The following is a 13,162-nucleotide window of genomic DNA, read 5'->3' on the forward strand; positions in this document are numbered from 1 at the left end:
CACGAATTACGAATTCCGCTTCCATAACAGACACATTCGTTATAATTTAGAACAACCAATTTAGCTTCGCCCCGCTTCCATAACAGACAGGCTTGCTTTTTCACTCCAATGGTGCTCCGGACCTTGCCCTGCCGAACACATGGCGCCCTCTACTGTTTATTTTAACCGGTTTGGTTCGAACTCAGCAATCAGGAAACATACATTTTAGCTCCAACATATATTCACAGTTTTAAACTATCTAATGATACTTTAGTAATTTAATCAGACACTTACGGACTCTGAGATTCACTTTCACACTCAGTACGCTAAATAATAAATGCAGCTAATATATATACAGAGAACGTCTGTTTACCTTAAGTAGGCGCGCGCCTTGTACTGAGTACAAAAGATCCTCAGAATCTCCGGTCTTAGCTTTATCAGCTGAATCGATCTGATGCTACCTCAGGTCTCTTGAACCATCCTCCTGCTACCATTTGTTAGGATGAATCTTTTAGTTCAAAAGGTCCTGAAGAAAGCAGTCGGGAAGTCCAGAAAGTACTCTTTAAAACACTTTATTAAGTGTAAAAATGATCTGTGAATATAGGTCAGAGCTAAGCCGATCGGCGCTCCTTTCTCCTGCAGTCTAGAAACACAACCACCAAGAAAGAGGCCCGGCGTCGGAGCGCGCCCTTCTTTTAAACTAGTCTAGGCTCCTCCTCCGCCGCTGCTGTTGGAGCCAATGAAATGTGCTAAAAAGCCCAGGGCTCCGCCTCCCCCCCTCGGTAGGAGTCAGGGAGGGGGCCTGGCCAGCGCCATTTTGAACAAAAGGCCGCATGGCCTGAATGTCGTAAAACTTGCAAAATGCCGTAAAACTTCCCATATTGAATTTATGTTTAATAATGATGTTTAATAATGATGTTATGTTCCGAAAAACCTAACAATGCTTATAACCTCCACTGTTAAATGTTGGTTAGGTACACCCGGACACAGATATTGACTTTGTGTTAACATCAGTATGATCCTAGCTTTAAAATGTTCTATTTAAACACACATACACTACATTGGTATGTTGACAGCCCTTGTCCTATTAATAACTCTTTTCATTACATCCACACTGTATGATTAGTACAGTGTACTGAGTACATTTTCAGCTCTCTCCACAGATTTTGGACAGGGTTTATGTCTGGGCTATGGCTGGGGCACAAGGATATTCATACTGGCATCAAAGTAAACTGTATACTGCATACTTTTATGAACGAGAGATTTTAGCTTTTACATTTTAATAATTTTTTTTTTTGAAAAACAAGTTTTCACTTCAATATGTATGATTAAGTTCGAATTGATGTTTAAAATGACACGTTAAAATGTGCCACACCCCTCTCTTTAGGAGCACATGTTGGAGGTGGACTTGTTTATAGTTCCAAGTTGATGCTCCTTTGCTACAATTGGTAAATGAAGCTGATGATCCACAGCTGAACCTCATTAGGTTCTATACTCAGTGTATTTAGGGACTGAGCTGTGGATCATTCGGTGGAGGTTATTTTGGTTTGTTATGATGACTTTGACTTAGCGGTAAGCTTAGCATTTCGCTTATTTCATGTGTTTGTGTCAGGTCTTGTCTTGTTATAATTAAACGTTTTGTGAAAGATCTCTGCGTGTGTGTCCGCCTTTCTTGTCATGCCATAGCCCATTTGTTACAAAAGTTTTAGGGTTAAATTTTTAATGTTAAAGTTTCCAGTGTATTTAAAAAGTTCAGATCAAGCGACAGTTTCCTCAATCAAGAGGTGAGGGCTTAATTTCTCTTACCTGCATTAATCATGCATTACAGTAATCCCTCCTCGATCGCGGGGGTTGCGTTCCAGAACCCTCCGCGAAAGGTGAAAATCCGCGAAGTAAAAACCATGTGTTTATATGGGTATTTTTATAACTCGATTCCATCGGCTTTAGCATTTAGCATCTTGTCATTCAAACCAATGGGTTGAGGTAGCACAGCACGCTAACATTTCAATATAACACCTCCCTTCATGTACCGATAACGGTTACATTTCCTGACAAGCCCGAACTTGCAAATAAAAACACTCGGTATAAGTTTATACAAGTTAAAAATCAGTAATATTTTATTTACGTTTGAAAAGAACTCCATTCGTTTGTCCGCACCGTCAGCCATGTTTATTTTTCTGTGAGAGAAGATCACCTGACCCGTAATGAATTCTGGGATTGCCTTGATCACTAAGGCAGCGTCGGATGCACACTCATTTTTGAGTGAAAATAACGTTGAAACGTTAAGAAGTGAGGATATTAAGGCATCTAGGATTTGGAACAGCTTCCTAATCGGGAGCGCGCACAGGATTACGTAAAATGCGTCTATGTAGAGAGCGCACTAGCTTTTCGAACACACCCATAGTCTGCAGAAATCCACGAACCAGCGAAAAATCCGCGATTTATATTTAGACATGCTTGCAAATAAAATCCGCGATAGAGTGAAGTCGCAAAAGTCGAAGCGCGATATAGCGAGGGATTACTGTAATTAGTTTTATTGTCATGAAATAAAAATGTGTGTATTTCAGTAACTACTTTATGCCAGTCACCTTGATGTTACTGTTTTTATTACAGTGTTTACATGTCTGGTTTATATATATTTTTATTATCGGCATATTGGCAGGAAGAACGGGAAACACTTTAACGTTTGGAATCTTTGATGCTAGAAGTGTTGTGAGAAGGAACGGCAACATTACAAAGTGGAAAATGCTTTACTGCCCCAATCTTTCTGGAATCTGTTGCAGGCCTGAAATACATAAATGGATTTATATTAACACATTAAATGAAGTTGTGTTCATGCTGTCTGCAATAAAATAAAAGTCAATAAAAAATAAAAAAGTAAATGTAAAGAACACTGCATTTTTATAGCATTTTCTATAATGTCCCAACTTCTACTCATGTGAGGTTGTAATCAATTCAGATTATATGGTGTGAAAATATTTCCAGAGTTAGCAGAACCATGTAATTTGTCTTCTTAAAGGGTTTAAAAAATCTGCAAAAGAAGCACAAAGTATGCCAATACCTCTCACTTGTAAGTCATGTCAAAACTTTTTCATTTAAACTTAATACTCAGACGTGTAAGTAAATGTTCATCAAAAATAGCTATTAATAAACAAAATATAAAATATACAGCAGTCAGTTTTCTCAGAAATATAATCACACGTTACCCTGGTTACTGAACCCAGTGACTGAATCTGGACCAGTTTACCAATCATAAATGTGAATTATATTTTTTTCAGTCTCTGAGCTGAGGATCGTGCTACTGGGTACAAATGTTCATTACACCAACAAATTAGCAAACATCCTCCTGGGAAAAGAAGTGTTTGAGACTGAAGTTCCTCCATATTTAATAGATCATCACTGTCAGAAAGTTAGTGGACGGGTGGAGGGAAGAACCATCACCATCATCAATGCACCTCACCTATATAATCCCAAACTCTCTCAGAAGGAACTGATACAGAAAGTGAAAGAGTGCATCACACTCTCAGATCCTGGACCTCATGTGTTCTTACTGGTGCTCCAGTCCCAAAACCTCACAAAGGAGCACAATGACAGAATCATAAGCACCCTGTACTCGTACATCCCACAGTCTATAAACCGGTTATTATTAGTAACTACAGCTGAAGAGCATGGATTCTTCTCCACATGTATCAGTGAATGTGAGATGAAACACTACAGAATTGTGGATCTATCACCATTTAATGAACATCAAGTTCTGCAGCTTCTGAAGAAGATAGATCTGATGGTAACTGAGAATGGAGGAGATCACATGACCTGCACAATTAATGAACCACGCGAGAGGAAGAACCTGGGATTACCAAGACCACAAGACCAGGATTATTCATTAGAAACTACATCAACTGATCCAGCTGTGAAGAGAAAACAGCTGGTGCAGAGTGGAGGTAAGATTATTTTAATGTCTTTACTAAGGATAAAACTTGATATTTACTTATTTTGTAGATCATTTGTAGAACTACATGAAGTCGTCTTAAGCAGAGATGGTCCTGACCAATGTGGTGCCCCTTGCTTTATTCATTCATCAGTCATTGTGTTTATACACAGACAGTCCCCATATGCTTTATGTTGTTGAGATTTTCATTATTTTACAAACAGCAGTATTAAATAGTATACGTAGAATAAAAAAAAACTCGTGACAAAAAACACATTTTAAATATAACTTAATTCACAAAAGTGTGAACCCCCTGGCTCTTTGTGAGGGCTCTTTTAGGTAAAAGTGGGAGTTGCCTCAGACTGTAGAGCATTTTTTTATGTTGTTTTCATGGCATTTCACATGCAGTTATAGTTGCTGTGCTTCAGTTCAAATGTTTCTTTTACATTTTATTTTTTTCCATTCATATTTAATGCCTGTAATTTGCTCAAAAAAGTTGGGACAGAGGCAAAATAAGAGTGAAAGTAATAGGTGAAGTTACAGTGTTTTGAAACATTCCAAAATAAGCAGGTAAGTTGGTAACAGGTGCATGGTTATTTTAGCAAGGTGATACCAGGCCTAATTCTATACACACTACAAAAGTGTTGCTTTATTGACTCAGAGTGAGTGTGCTTTACTGACCTGCCTGCAGTCCAGATCTGTCTTCTGTTGAGAATGAACACAAGTGTTAAAATATTTTTGTACAAACATTTTTAAGTGTTTGGAGACATTAAATGTACTGTTTGTTCATATTTACAAAATACAATTAAGTTGTTCAAAGAAAATTTCTTTGTACTTTACCCACCAAAGACTCAAGTGAATTAACAAACACAAATTCCTCTTTTTATTGCATTATAAAAACTGTCTCAACTTTAATGTGAATGGGGTTTGTATTCTTGCTGCAAAGGTTTTCTGCTTTTTGACTTGTCCAGGGACACCTGCTGTATGGGTTTGAGGCATTTGGGTCACGCTTATTTATTAGTTAATGAAGTATTTGTGAATGTTAGTGTTTCCTAAACCATTAAATACAAATTAATACAAAATATTATGTATTTTTCTCTTGTAGAGCCTAAACTAAGGATCGTTATTTTGGGTAAGAGTCAACATGACACCAGTACAGTGCAAAGTTTAATCTTGCAGACCAACGTTCCTCAACGCTCAGTAGATCAGCACAGTGCAAGTGCTAAAGGAAAGGTAAAGGGAGGACGCTTTACCCTCATCAACCCACCTCTTCTCTATGATCCAGATCTTTCTCAGGAAGAAGTGATTCAGAAAGTGAAAGAGTGTCTGTCTCGTTCTCATCCACACTGTAAAACCAAACAAGTTCAGAAAACTCAAAACTTTTGTTGTAACCGATTACCTAAGAAAATTTAAGTGTATGTAATATATTTTTTAAGTATACTGTACTTAACAATGATATTTTCAGTGAACTCTTTTTTAGTGTTCATTTTAAGTTTTCTGAACTTATATATAATATTTACAATTTACAATATTTTAAGTATACTGTACTTAACAATTATATTGTCAGTGAACTCTTTTTTAGTGTTCATTTTAAGTTTACTGAACTTATATATAATATTTACAATTTACAATATTTTAAGTTCTACATACTACATTAGTGTTAGTAAGCATTATATAATTTGATTAAGGTCCACCAACCTTAATCAAACTACGTATAACAAAATATATGATAGTAGACAACTTATTGCTTTTAGGAAAAAAAGATAAGTGTGTCAAACTGCTAGTCAATCTTAGTCAAGATCATTTAAACCAATGAATTAAAAATTTAACATACAAAATTTTAAGCATGTAATTCACAAAACATGAAATAACACCAATGTAAGAATAAGTTATTTATTAAAGTTATAAAACACTTTAAAAACAAACTGCCATTCCAAAGGCAATAACACAAAAAACAGGCTGCCATTCCAAGGCAATAACTGTTAGAGCTCGAAATATCTTCTATAATTAAATATTTCACAGTAAACACTCAACAGATAATGACACTGAAAATGTGAAAGACATTATCTTGAGGTAAACACAAAAGAGCACTTATCTCCCCCTGAACATCATTCATACCTACACAGCTGTATTGAAAGCAATCAATATTTAACCTTAACACCACCTCCTTATTTCTACACACATTGTACATTCTATTAGCTCCACTTACCATATAGGAGCACTTTGTAGTTCTATAATTCCAGACAGTATCCATCTGTTTCTCTGCATACTTTGTTAGCTTCCTTTTATCCTGTTCTTCAAATGGTCAGGACCCCGCAGGACCACCACAGAGCAGGTATTATTTAGGTGGTGGATGATTCTCAGCACTGCAGTGACACTGACATGGTGGTGGTGTGTTAGTGTGTGTTGTGCTGGTATGAGTGGATCAGACACAGCAGTGCTACTGGAGTGAAACGGACGCAGAAACAGTCTGGAATTGTAGAACTACAATGTGTTTCTATATGGTCAGTAGAGCTGATAGAATGGACAGTGAGTGTAGAAACAAGGTCAATGTCATGGCGTGTATGTTATGTTTATATATATATATATATATATATATATATATATATATATATATATATATATATATATATATATATATATATATATATATATATATATATATGCATTCAAGTGTCCTAATAATCATAATCAAATGTGAAAAACAAACTGCATAAACAATTGTACATCACAGTAAACGGTCTTTCCAGCATTAGGCTGAACATGCTGGTTGGAAAAATATTAATCTGTAATAATTTTGACAGTTGAATAATTCAGTCAGTCAGTCATCATATGCTTAACATTGTCTTTGTCTAGCTTTTAAGCTGTGAAATTTGCAATCAAATGAGCAGTAATATTCTGACAGAAAAGACCAAACAATCAAATAACGTTTGACTCAAAACAACAAAAAGTTAAATTTGTAACAGTTTACAATCAACTGCATTTTTAATTTACTTAGCCTGAAGCACACACGCTCACTGGCCACTCGATTATAGACACCTCCATGTATCTAATGTGTCTAATAGAATGAACAGTGAGTGAACATCTCTGCAGCGCTGCTGTGTCTTATCCAATTGTACCAGCAGAACACACACTAACACACCACCACCATGTTAGGGTCACTTTGTGAACTTTGGTGGTGGTGTTTTGGCGTGTGTTGTCCTGGTACAATTGGATCAGCAGAACACCCACTAACACTACCAGCACCACAGAGCAAAGAGTGACTAACATGGTGGTGGTGTGTTAGTGTGTGTTCTCCTGGTACAATTGGATCAGCAAAACACCCACTAACACTACCAGCACCACAGAGCAAAGAGTGACTCTAACATGGTGGTGGTGTGTTAGTGTGTGTTCTCCTGGTACAATTGGATCAGCAGAACACCCACTAACACTACCACCACCACAGAGTGACCCTAACATGGTGGTGGTGTGTTAGTGTGTGTTCTCCTGGTACAATTGGATCAGCAGAACACCCACTAACACTACCACCACCACAGAGTGACCCTAACATGGTGGTGGTGTGTTAGTGTGTGTTCTCCTGGTACAATTGGATCAGCAGAACACCCACTAACACTACCACCACCACATAGTGACTCTAACATGGTGGTGGTGTGTTAGTGTGTGTTCTCCTGGTACAATTGGATCAGCAGAACACCCACTAACACTACCACCACCACAGAGTGACCCTAACATGGTGGTGGTGTGTTAGTGTGTGTTCTCCTGGTACAATTGGATCAGCAGAACACCCACTAACACTACCACCACCACAGAGTGACTCTAACATGGTGGTGGTGTGTTAGTGTGTGTTCTCCTGGTACAATTGGATCAGCAGAACACCCACTAACACTACCACCACCACAGAGTGACCCTAACATGGTGGTGGTGTGTTAGTGTGTGTTCTCCTGGTACAATTGGATCAGCAGAACACCCACTAACACTACCACCACCACAGAGTGACCCTAACATGGTGGTGGTGTGTTAGTGTGTGTTCTCCTGGTACAATTGGATCAGCAGAACACCCACTAACACTACCACCACCACATAGTGACTCTAACATGGTGGTGGTGTGTTAGTGTGTGTTCTCCTGGTACAATTGGATCAGCAGAACACCCACTAACACTACCACCACCACAGAGTGACCCTAACATGGTGGTGGTGTGTTAGTGTGTGTTCTCCTGGTACAATTGGATCAGCAGAACACCCACTAACACTACCACCACCACAGAGTGACCCTAACATGGTGGTGGTGTGTTAGTGTGTGTTCTCCTGGTACAATTGGATCAGCAGAACACCCACTAACACTACCACCACCACAGAGTGACCCTAACATGGTGGTGGTGTGTTAGTGTGTGTTCTCCTGGTACAGTAGGATCAGACACAGCAGTGAATGGAGTGAAATGGCTGGTCAGTGTACATGTATGGAACATTTATGCACATGTGCATTCAAGCTTGGTTTAGTGTTCCAACAAATCATTTTTCAGACTCAGCAGGCATGGTTTCAGTGGTTTACCATCATCCAGACACATCAGTATTTTCTGGACAAAGGTGAATGTGTGGATGAGTTTCTTTGGATATTGTAAATTGAAAGCATAGATCAAGCCAAACAACACAATGAATGCATCAGGCAACCAGGGAAGACCACTCACAATAATGCCCCCCTCAACTACAACAAAGATGCTGTTGGGGTTGAAGGAGTCTCCACCAGTATTAAAAGGAGCAACAGGAGTGTCGGTGATATCTGGCTCCTCTTCCTGCTGCAAAACACAAACACTCTAATGAGGAAAGTGGCAGAATGAAGGCTACAAGTCATGAACTGTATGTTCATCATTGCTCTTGTCACACTTTTATAGGTTTGCATTTTTAAGCCTGTGTTGATGCTTACACCTTGCATTTCTCACCTGGAAACAAACACACACACACACACACACACACACACACACACACACACACACACACACACACACACACACACACACACACACACACACCTCTGGAATGGCTACTCGCCGAATTGACAACACACTGACTTCAGACGCACGCCCTTCTACAAACCATCAAGTATAGGGAGACGCAGCCCCTGTAGGTGATGATGACGACAGGATGCAGCAAAATTCTTTAGTGCACTGACTAATCTGCCATGTGAAACCAAAAATAATCGGACCAAATGTATATAATGTGACATAACCACAAACTTTAGTTTGGCAAGTGTAAACAGGGCCAATCACTATAAGGCATTTCACAACTGTTAAGATAGACTTGCAAACATACAAAACTATATGGTAATCAAAATAATGTTCATATAGTTTTTGTATAAATTAATATGCATTTTTAAAGTCTGATACAATTATGTGAAATCCTGGAGGACACATTCAAGTTGGTTTACTTTATGATATGTATGCACTGAACTAATTGACATTTCCACATCACATTGCTTACATTGAAGGTCTTGAAGAACTCTGAGGCATCCTCGCGCAGGTAGACAGGAAGTGCGTGAAGGGACAAAGTGCGTCTTACATTGACATCATTTTCTTCCTTGACAAATAAAAAGAAATAGTTATTGTAAAAATTTAATCAACCACAAGTCTGTTCTGCCTATATCATCTCTACACACAAAATAATTTAGCCCTCCAATTCAACTTGGCAGTATAGTGGTTCAGCTCCATACTAATACATGAACTTATTTTAACTTTATTGTAACTAAGTATCGGACACATGAGTGTTGTACTGTATATATCCTTTAACCAGAAACAAAGTTTAATAATTTTGATACTGATAGGCTAGGTTATGTTGGGTTGACCCATAGAGACAAAAGAAAAACGAGAGACCGTTAAACAAGACAGTGATGGCAATTCCAGTCACTGCACTTAACTTGTGGATTTTCCTTGATGTGCCAAAAAAATCTCGCCAGAAATGGAAGTTCTACATGTGTTTCTAGGCTAGTCTCTCTTTTTACTTCCGAAAAAAGCTCGTTTAGTGAATATAACCGAGAAACAGACTGCTGCGAACATATGCTAATACTGGAGTCATGTTGTATTTGTCCCTAGTGCTGCACTTTAACTACTCATCATTTAAAAATGCTCATGCATTGTCAGTTAAGTAATAACCGAGTAAAAATAAACGAACTTTTTCCAAGCTGGCGTCAGATACTGATACAGTCACAAACCTAAGTTTGAAAAAATAAAGACCCACAAATTGTTTTCAAAAAACAATATCTGTGCCCTCACAAGTTTTAACAAACAAGTACTTAACTTACCCGTTTTGCTCAAAAAATCTTCTCATCCGTTAACGTGCCGCCATCTTCACCACTTTGAAAAGGTAAATCCGGGACACAGGGCACGTTGATGACGTCAGACGCTGGGTGTCTTTGTATACTCATAAGTTATAGTATAGGTGACGACGCTTACTCAAAAATATGTACTTAGGTAAAATTAAAACATAACAACAAGTTAATATAGTGCAAAACTTTAATGTTGGGTTAACTAAATAACAGGTTTTGATTGCTAAACCAATAAAATGTATAAGTTAACAGTACTGTTCGGGTTTACAGTGCAGGGCCTCATGTGTTTTTAATTCTGGTAAAATCATACAGCTTTACAGAGGTGGAACGAATGCGGCTGATCTCCATACTGAACTGCTTCAGTGACAAAGCTCTACAGTATTCCATTTTGATCAGAACAGACAGTACAGGTGGTAGTTTCAAGAGAACGTCTGATGCTTTTCAGAAGCTAAAGGAAAACTGTCCTATGAAGCATCACAAACTCAAAGAGTTACCTAAGAATGAAAAAAATGTTTGCCGGCTTTTTCAGGACATTGAAATAATGGTTAAAAAGAATGGAGGTCACCTCACGTGTAAAAGCGTTAAAAATGTGAAGAACATTTTGTTCCCAATAGATGACGGATCTACAACACAAAAAAGGGGAACTAAACAAAGTATAATGGAACAGGTTAAAGAAAAGGGTAAGTAATCATTTATAACATGGTGGCACAGCAGTGTTTCTTACAGTTTTATTATCCTTAGGACCTGTGTGCAAACCTCGCCCTCAGTCACTGAGCGTATTAAACTGGACACGAACAATCTGACTAAGACCAAGTTCTGGTTGTAACTTTGATTATCCCAATCTGATCAAATATATTTTAGTCTAATTCTAGTACTTATAATGAGTAAACTTAAAATCAGGATTTCTGCCCAGAGTGGTACAGTGTTGCAGTGAGATGGTCTTGGGTTTACTTCCCTGATGAAGCGGCCCAGGTCTTTTCTATGTGGAGTTTGCATGTTTTCCTGTATCTGGGTTTCCTCTGGGAGCTCTAGGTTTCTTCACACAAGTCCAAAGACATGCAATTAGGATAACTGGAGCTGCTAAAAACATAAACAGTGATTACAAAGCACTATTTTTATTACTCATATATTTTGTTATATGTATAGTTATATAAACATAAATTGCATAATTATACGCCGAGGTACTGACTGGATGAATCCTTTCTAATCACTGTAGTTGTTGGTATTTATTGTTTTATAACTGTATTGTGTTTAATTATAGTTGATGTGGCTAGTGTAAGTATTTTGTGGTCAGTTGTTTGGGCTGTAAATTAATGCCTGCAATCTTAGTGATTACACACAGAGATCCATGTTCATTTGACTTTAACTTGAAATTTTTACAACCCCAAATCAGAAGAAGTTGGGACAGCATGGAAAATGCAAATAAAATAAAAAACACAGTGCTTCTTAAATTTACTTTGACTTTTATTTGATTGCAGAAAGTTTGAACCCAGGATATTTTATGTTTTGTCTGGTTAACAAAGTCAGGCAAAGTCAAAAACTGAAAGACAAACAGACAGGCAGAGAAAACCAAATGGCGCAGGCAAAAACAGTAATCGGAAGAAGAAAATGGTCATACACGGTAACGACTAGATCCAGTATTAAGGAACGCTCTGTATGCACAAAAATACGGTCTGCAATACTTCGCGACGAGACAAACAGAAGTATTTAAATAAAGTTCATGGAATTAAACACAGCTAAACAGAATCAAAACTCTGGAGACGGTGAGCGTGAGGACCAATCAGGATTGGCTGACTGGGGACATGTGACAGTCACGTGAGAGTCCGTGGGAGCATAGGAATTGTAGTCTATGTTGTCAGAGGCAGAGAGAGAGTTGGTACTCGTGACAGTACTCCCCGCCAAGGAGTCTGAGACGGACTACGACGAATACTACCCACGCCACCGGAAGCAGTTCTACAAGTTGCACTGGAACCATTACGAGATTGACGAGTACTGGCAGACATCTGTACAGACTTGGTAAGACGTGACACAACACCCTCTCATACTGGATCCCCATCCACTGCCAACAGTCTCAAAGGTGAGTTCAAAAGATCTACTTGCAGCTGGAGTTGTTCCTCCAGTCTGGAATGGATGAAATTCCCCTCTGCTCCGGAATCTACCAGTGCTGGAAAAACAGACATAGAACTGGTGCAGGTAAATGTCACGAGTAAAAAGAAGGACTTTAAAACCAACCCCAGAGCTAGTACACTCACCACATTAGCACGTGGGGTAGCCTCCATGTGCTTTCCTGGGGTCGGTGCCTGGGGTCTGTGTGAGCGAGCCCGACAATCATGAAGAACACGACCAGCTGCACTGCAGTACATGCGACCAAACAGTTTTGATCTCCTCAACAAATGATGCATATGAGTCTGTCCCAAACAGCGGTAGCCCAATCTAAAGCTTTGCCAGCCAGGGTCTGTCATGGTATAGGATGTGTCAGTGCCAGGGTCTGTCATGGTATGGAAGTGTGTCAGTACCAGGGTCTGTCATGGTATCAAATCAAATCAAGGTTTATTTGTCACATACATAGTCATACACAGTACAACTGGCAGTGAAATGCTTTAGTGACTGCTCAACCACATTAGTTGCATGGTATGGGGGTGTATCAGTGCCCTTGGTAAAGGTCATTTACACTCTGTGATCCAGCATTTATGCAGAAAGGTACATAGAGATCAACATGTGCTGCCCTCAAGACGTCGTCTTTTCCAGGGACGTCCAGCAATTTTTAACAAGACGATGCAAAACCAGCTGCTGCACACATTACAAAGGCGTGGCTGTGGAAGAAGAGGGTACAGGTACTAGACTGGCCTGCCTGCAGTCCTGACCTGTCTCCAGTAGAGAACGTGTGGAGGATTTTGAAACAGTGACGACCCCCCGTACTGCTGCACATCTTAAGACGT

The 13,162-nt window shown here is 39.0% G+C and overlaps 1 long non-coding RNA gene across 1 annotated transcript; it reads right to left on the bottom strand.

The window, feature by feature from the left end:
- Nucleotides 1-8,202: 8,202 nt before the first annotated feature.
- On the bottom strand, nt 8,203-10,248 carry LOC134306510 (uncharacterized). Its single transcript, XR_010009263.1, has 3 exons — nt 10,200-10,248; nt 9,383-9,478; nt 8,203-8,700 (listed from the first exon to the last, which is right to left on the bottom strand). It is a non-coding gene; the product is annotated as an uncharacterized LOC134306510 (long non-coding RNA).
- Nucleotides 10,249-13,162: the final 2,914 nt, after the last annotated feature.

Source organism: Trichomycterus rosablanca, unplaced genomic scaffold, assembly GCF_030014385.1.
Source record: "Trichomycterus rosablanca isolate fTriRos1 unplaced genomic scaffold, fTriRos1.hap1 scaffold_196, whole genome shotgun sequence".
NCBI classification, from domain to species: domain Eukaryota; kingdom Metazoa; phylum Chordata; class Actinopteri; order Siluriformes; family Trichomycteridae; genus Trichomycterus; species Trichomycterus rosablanca.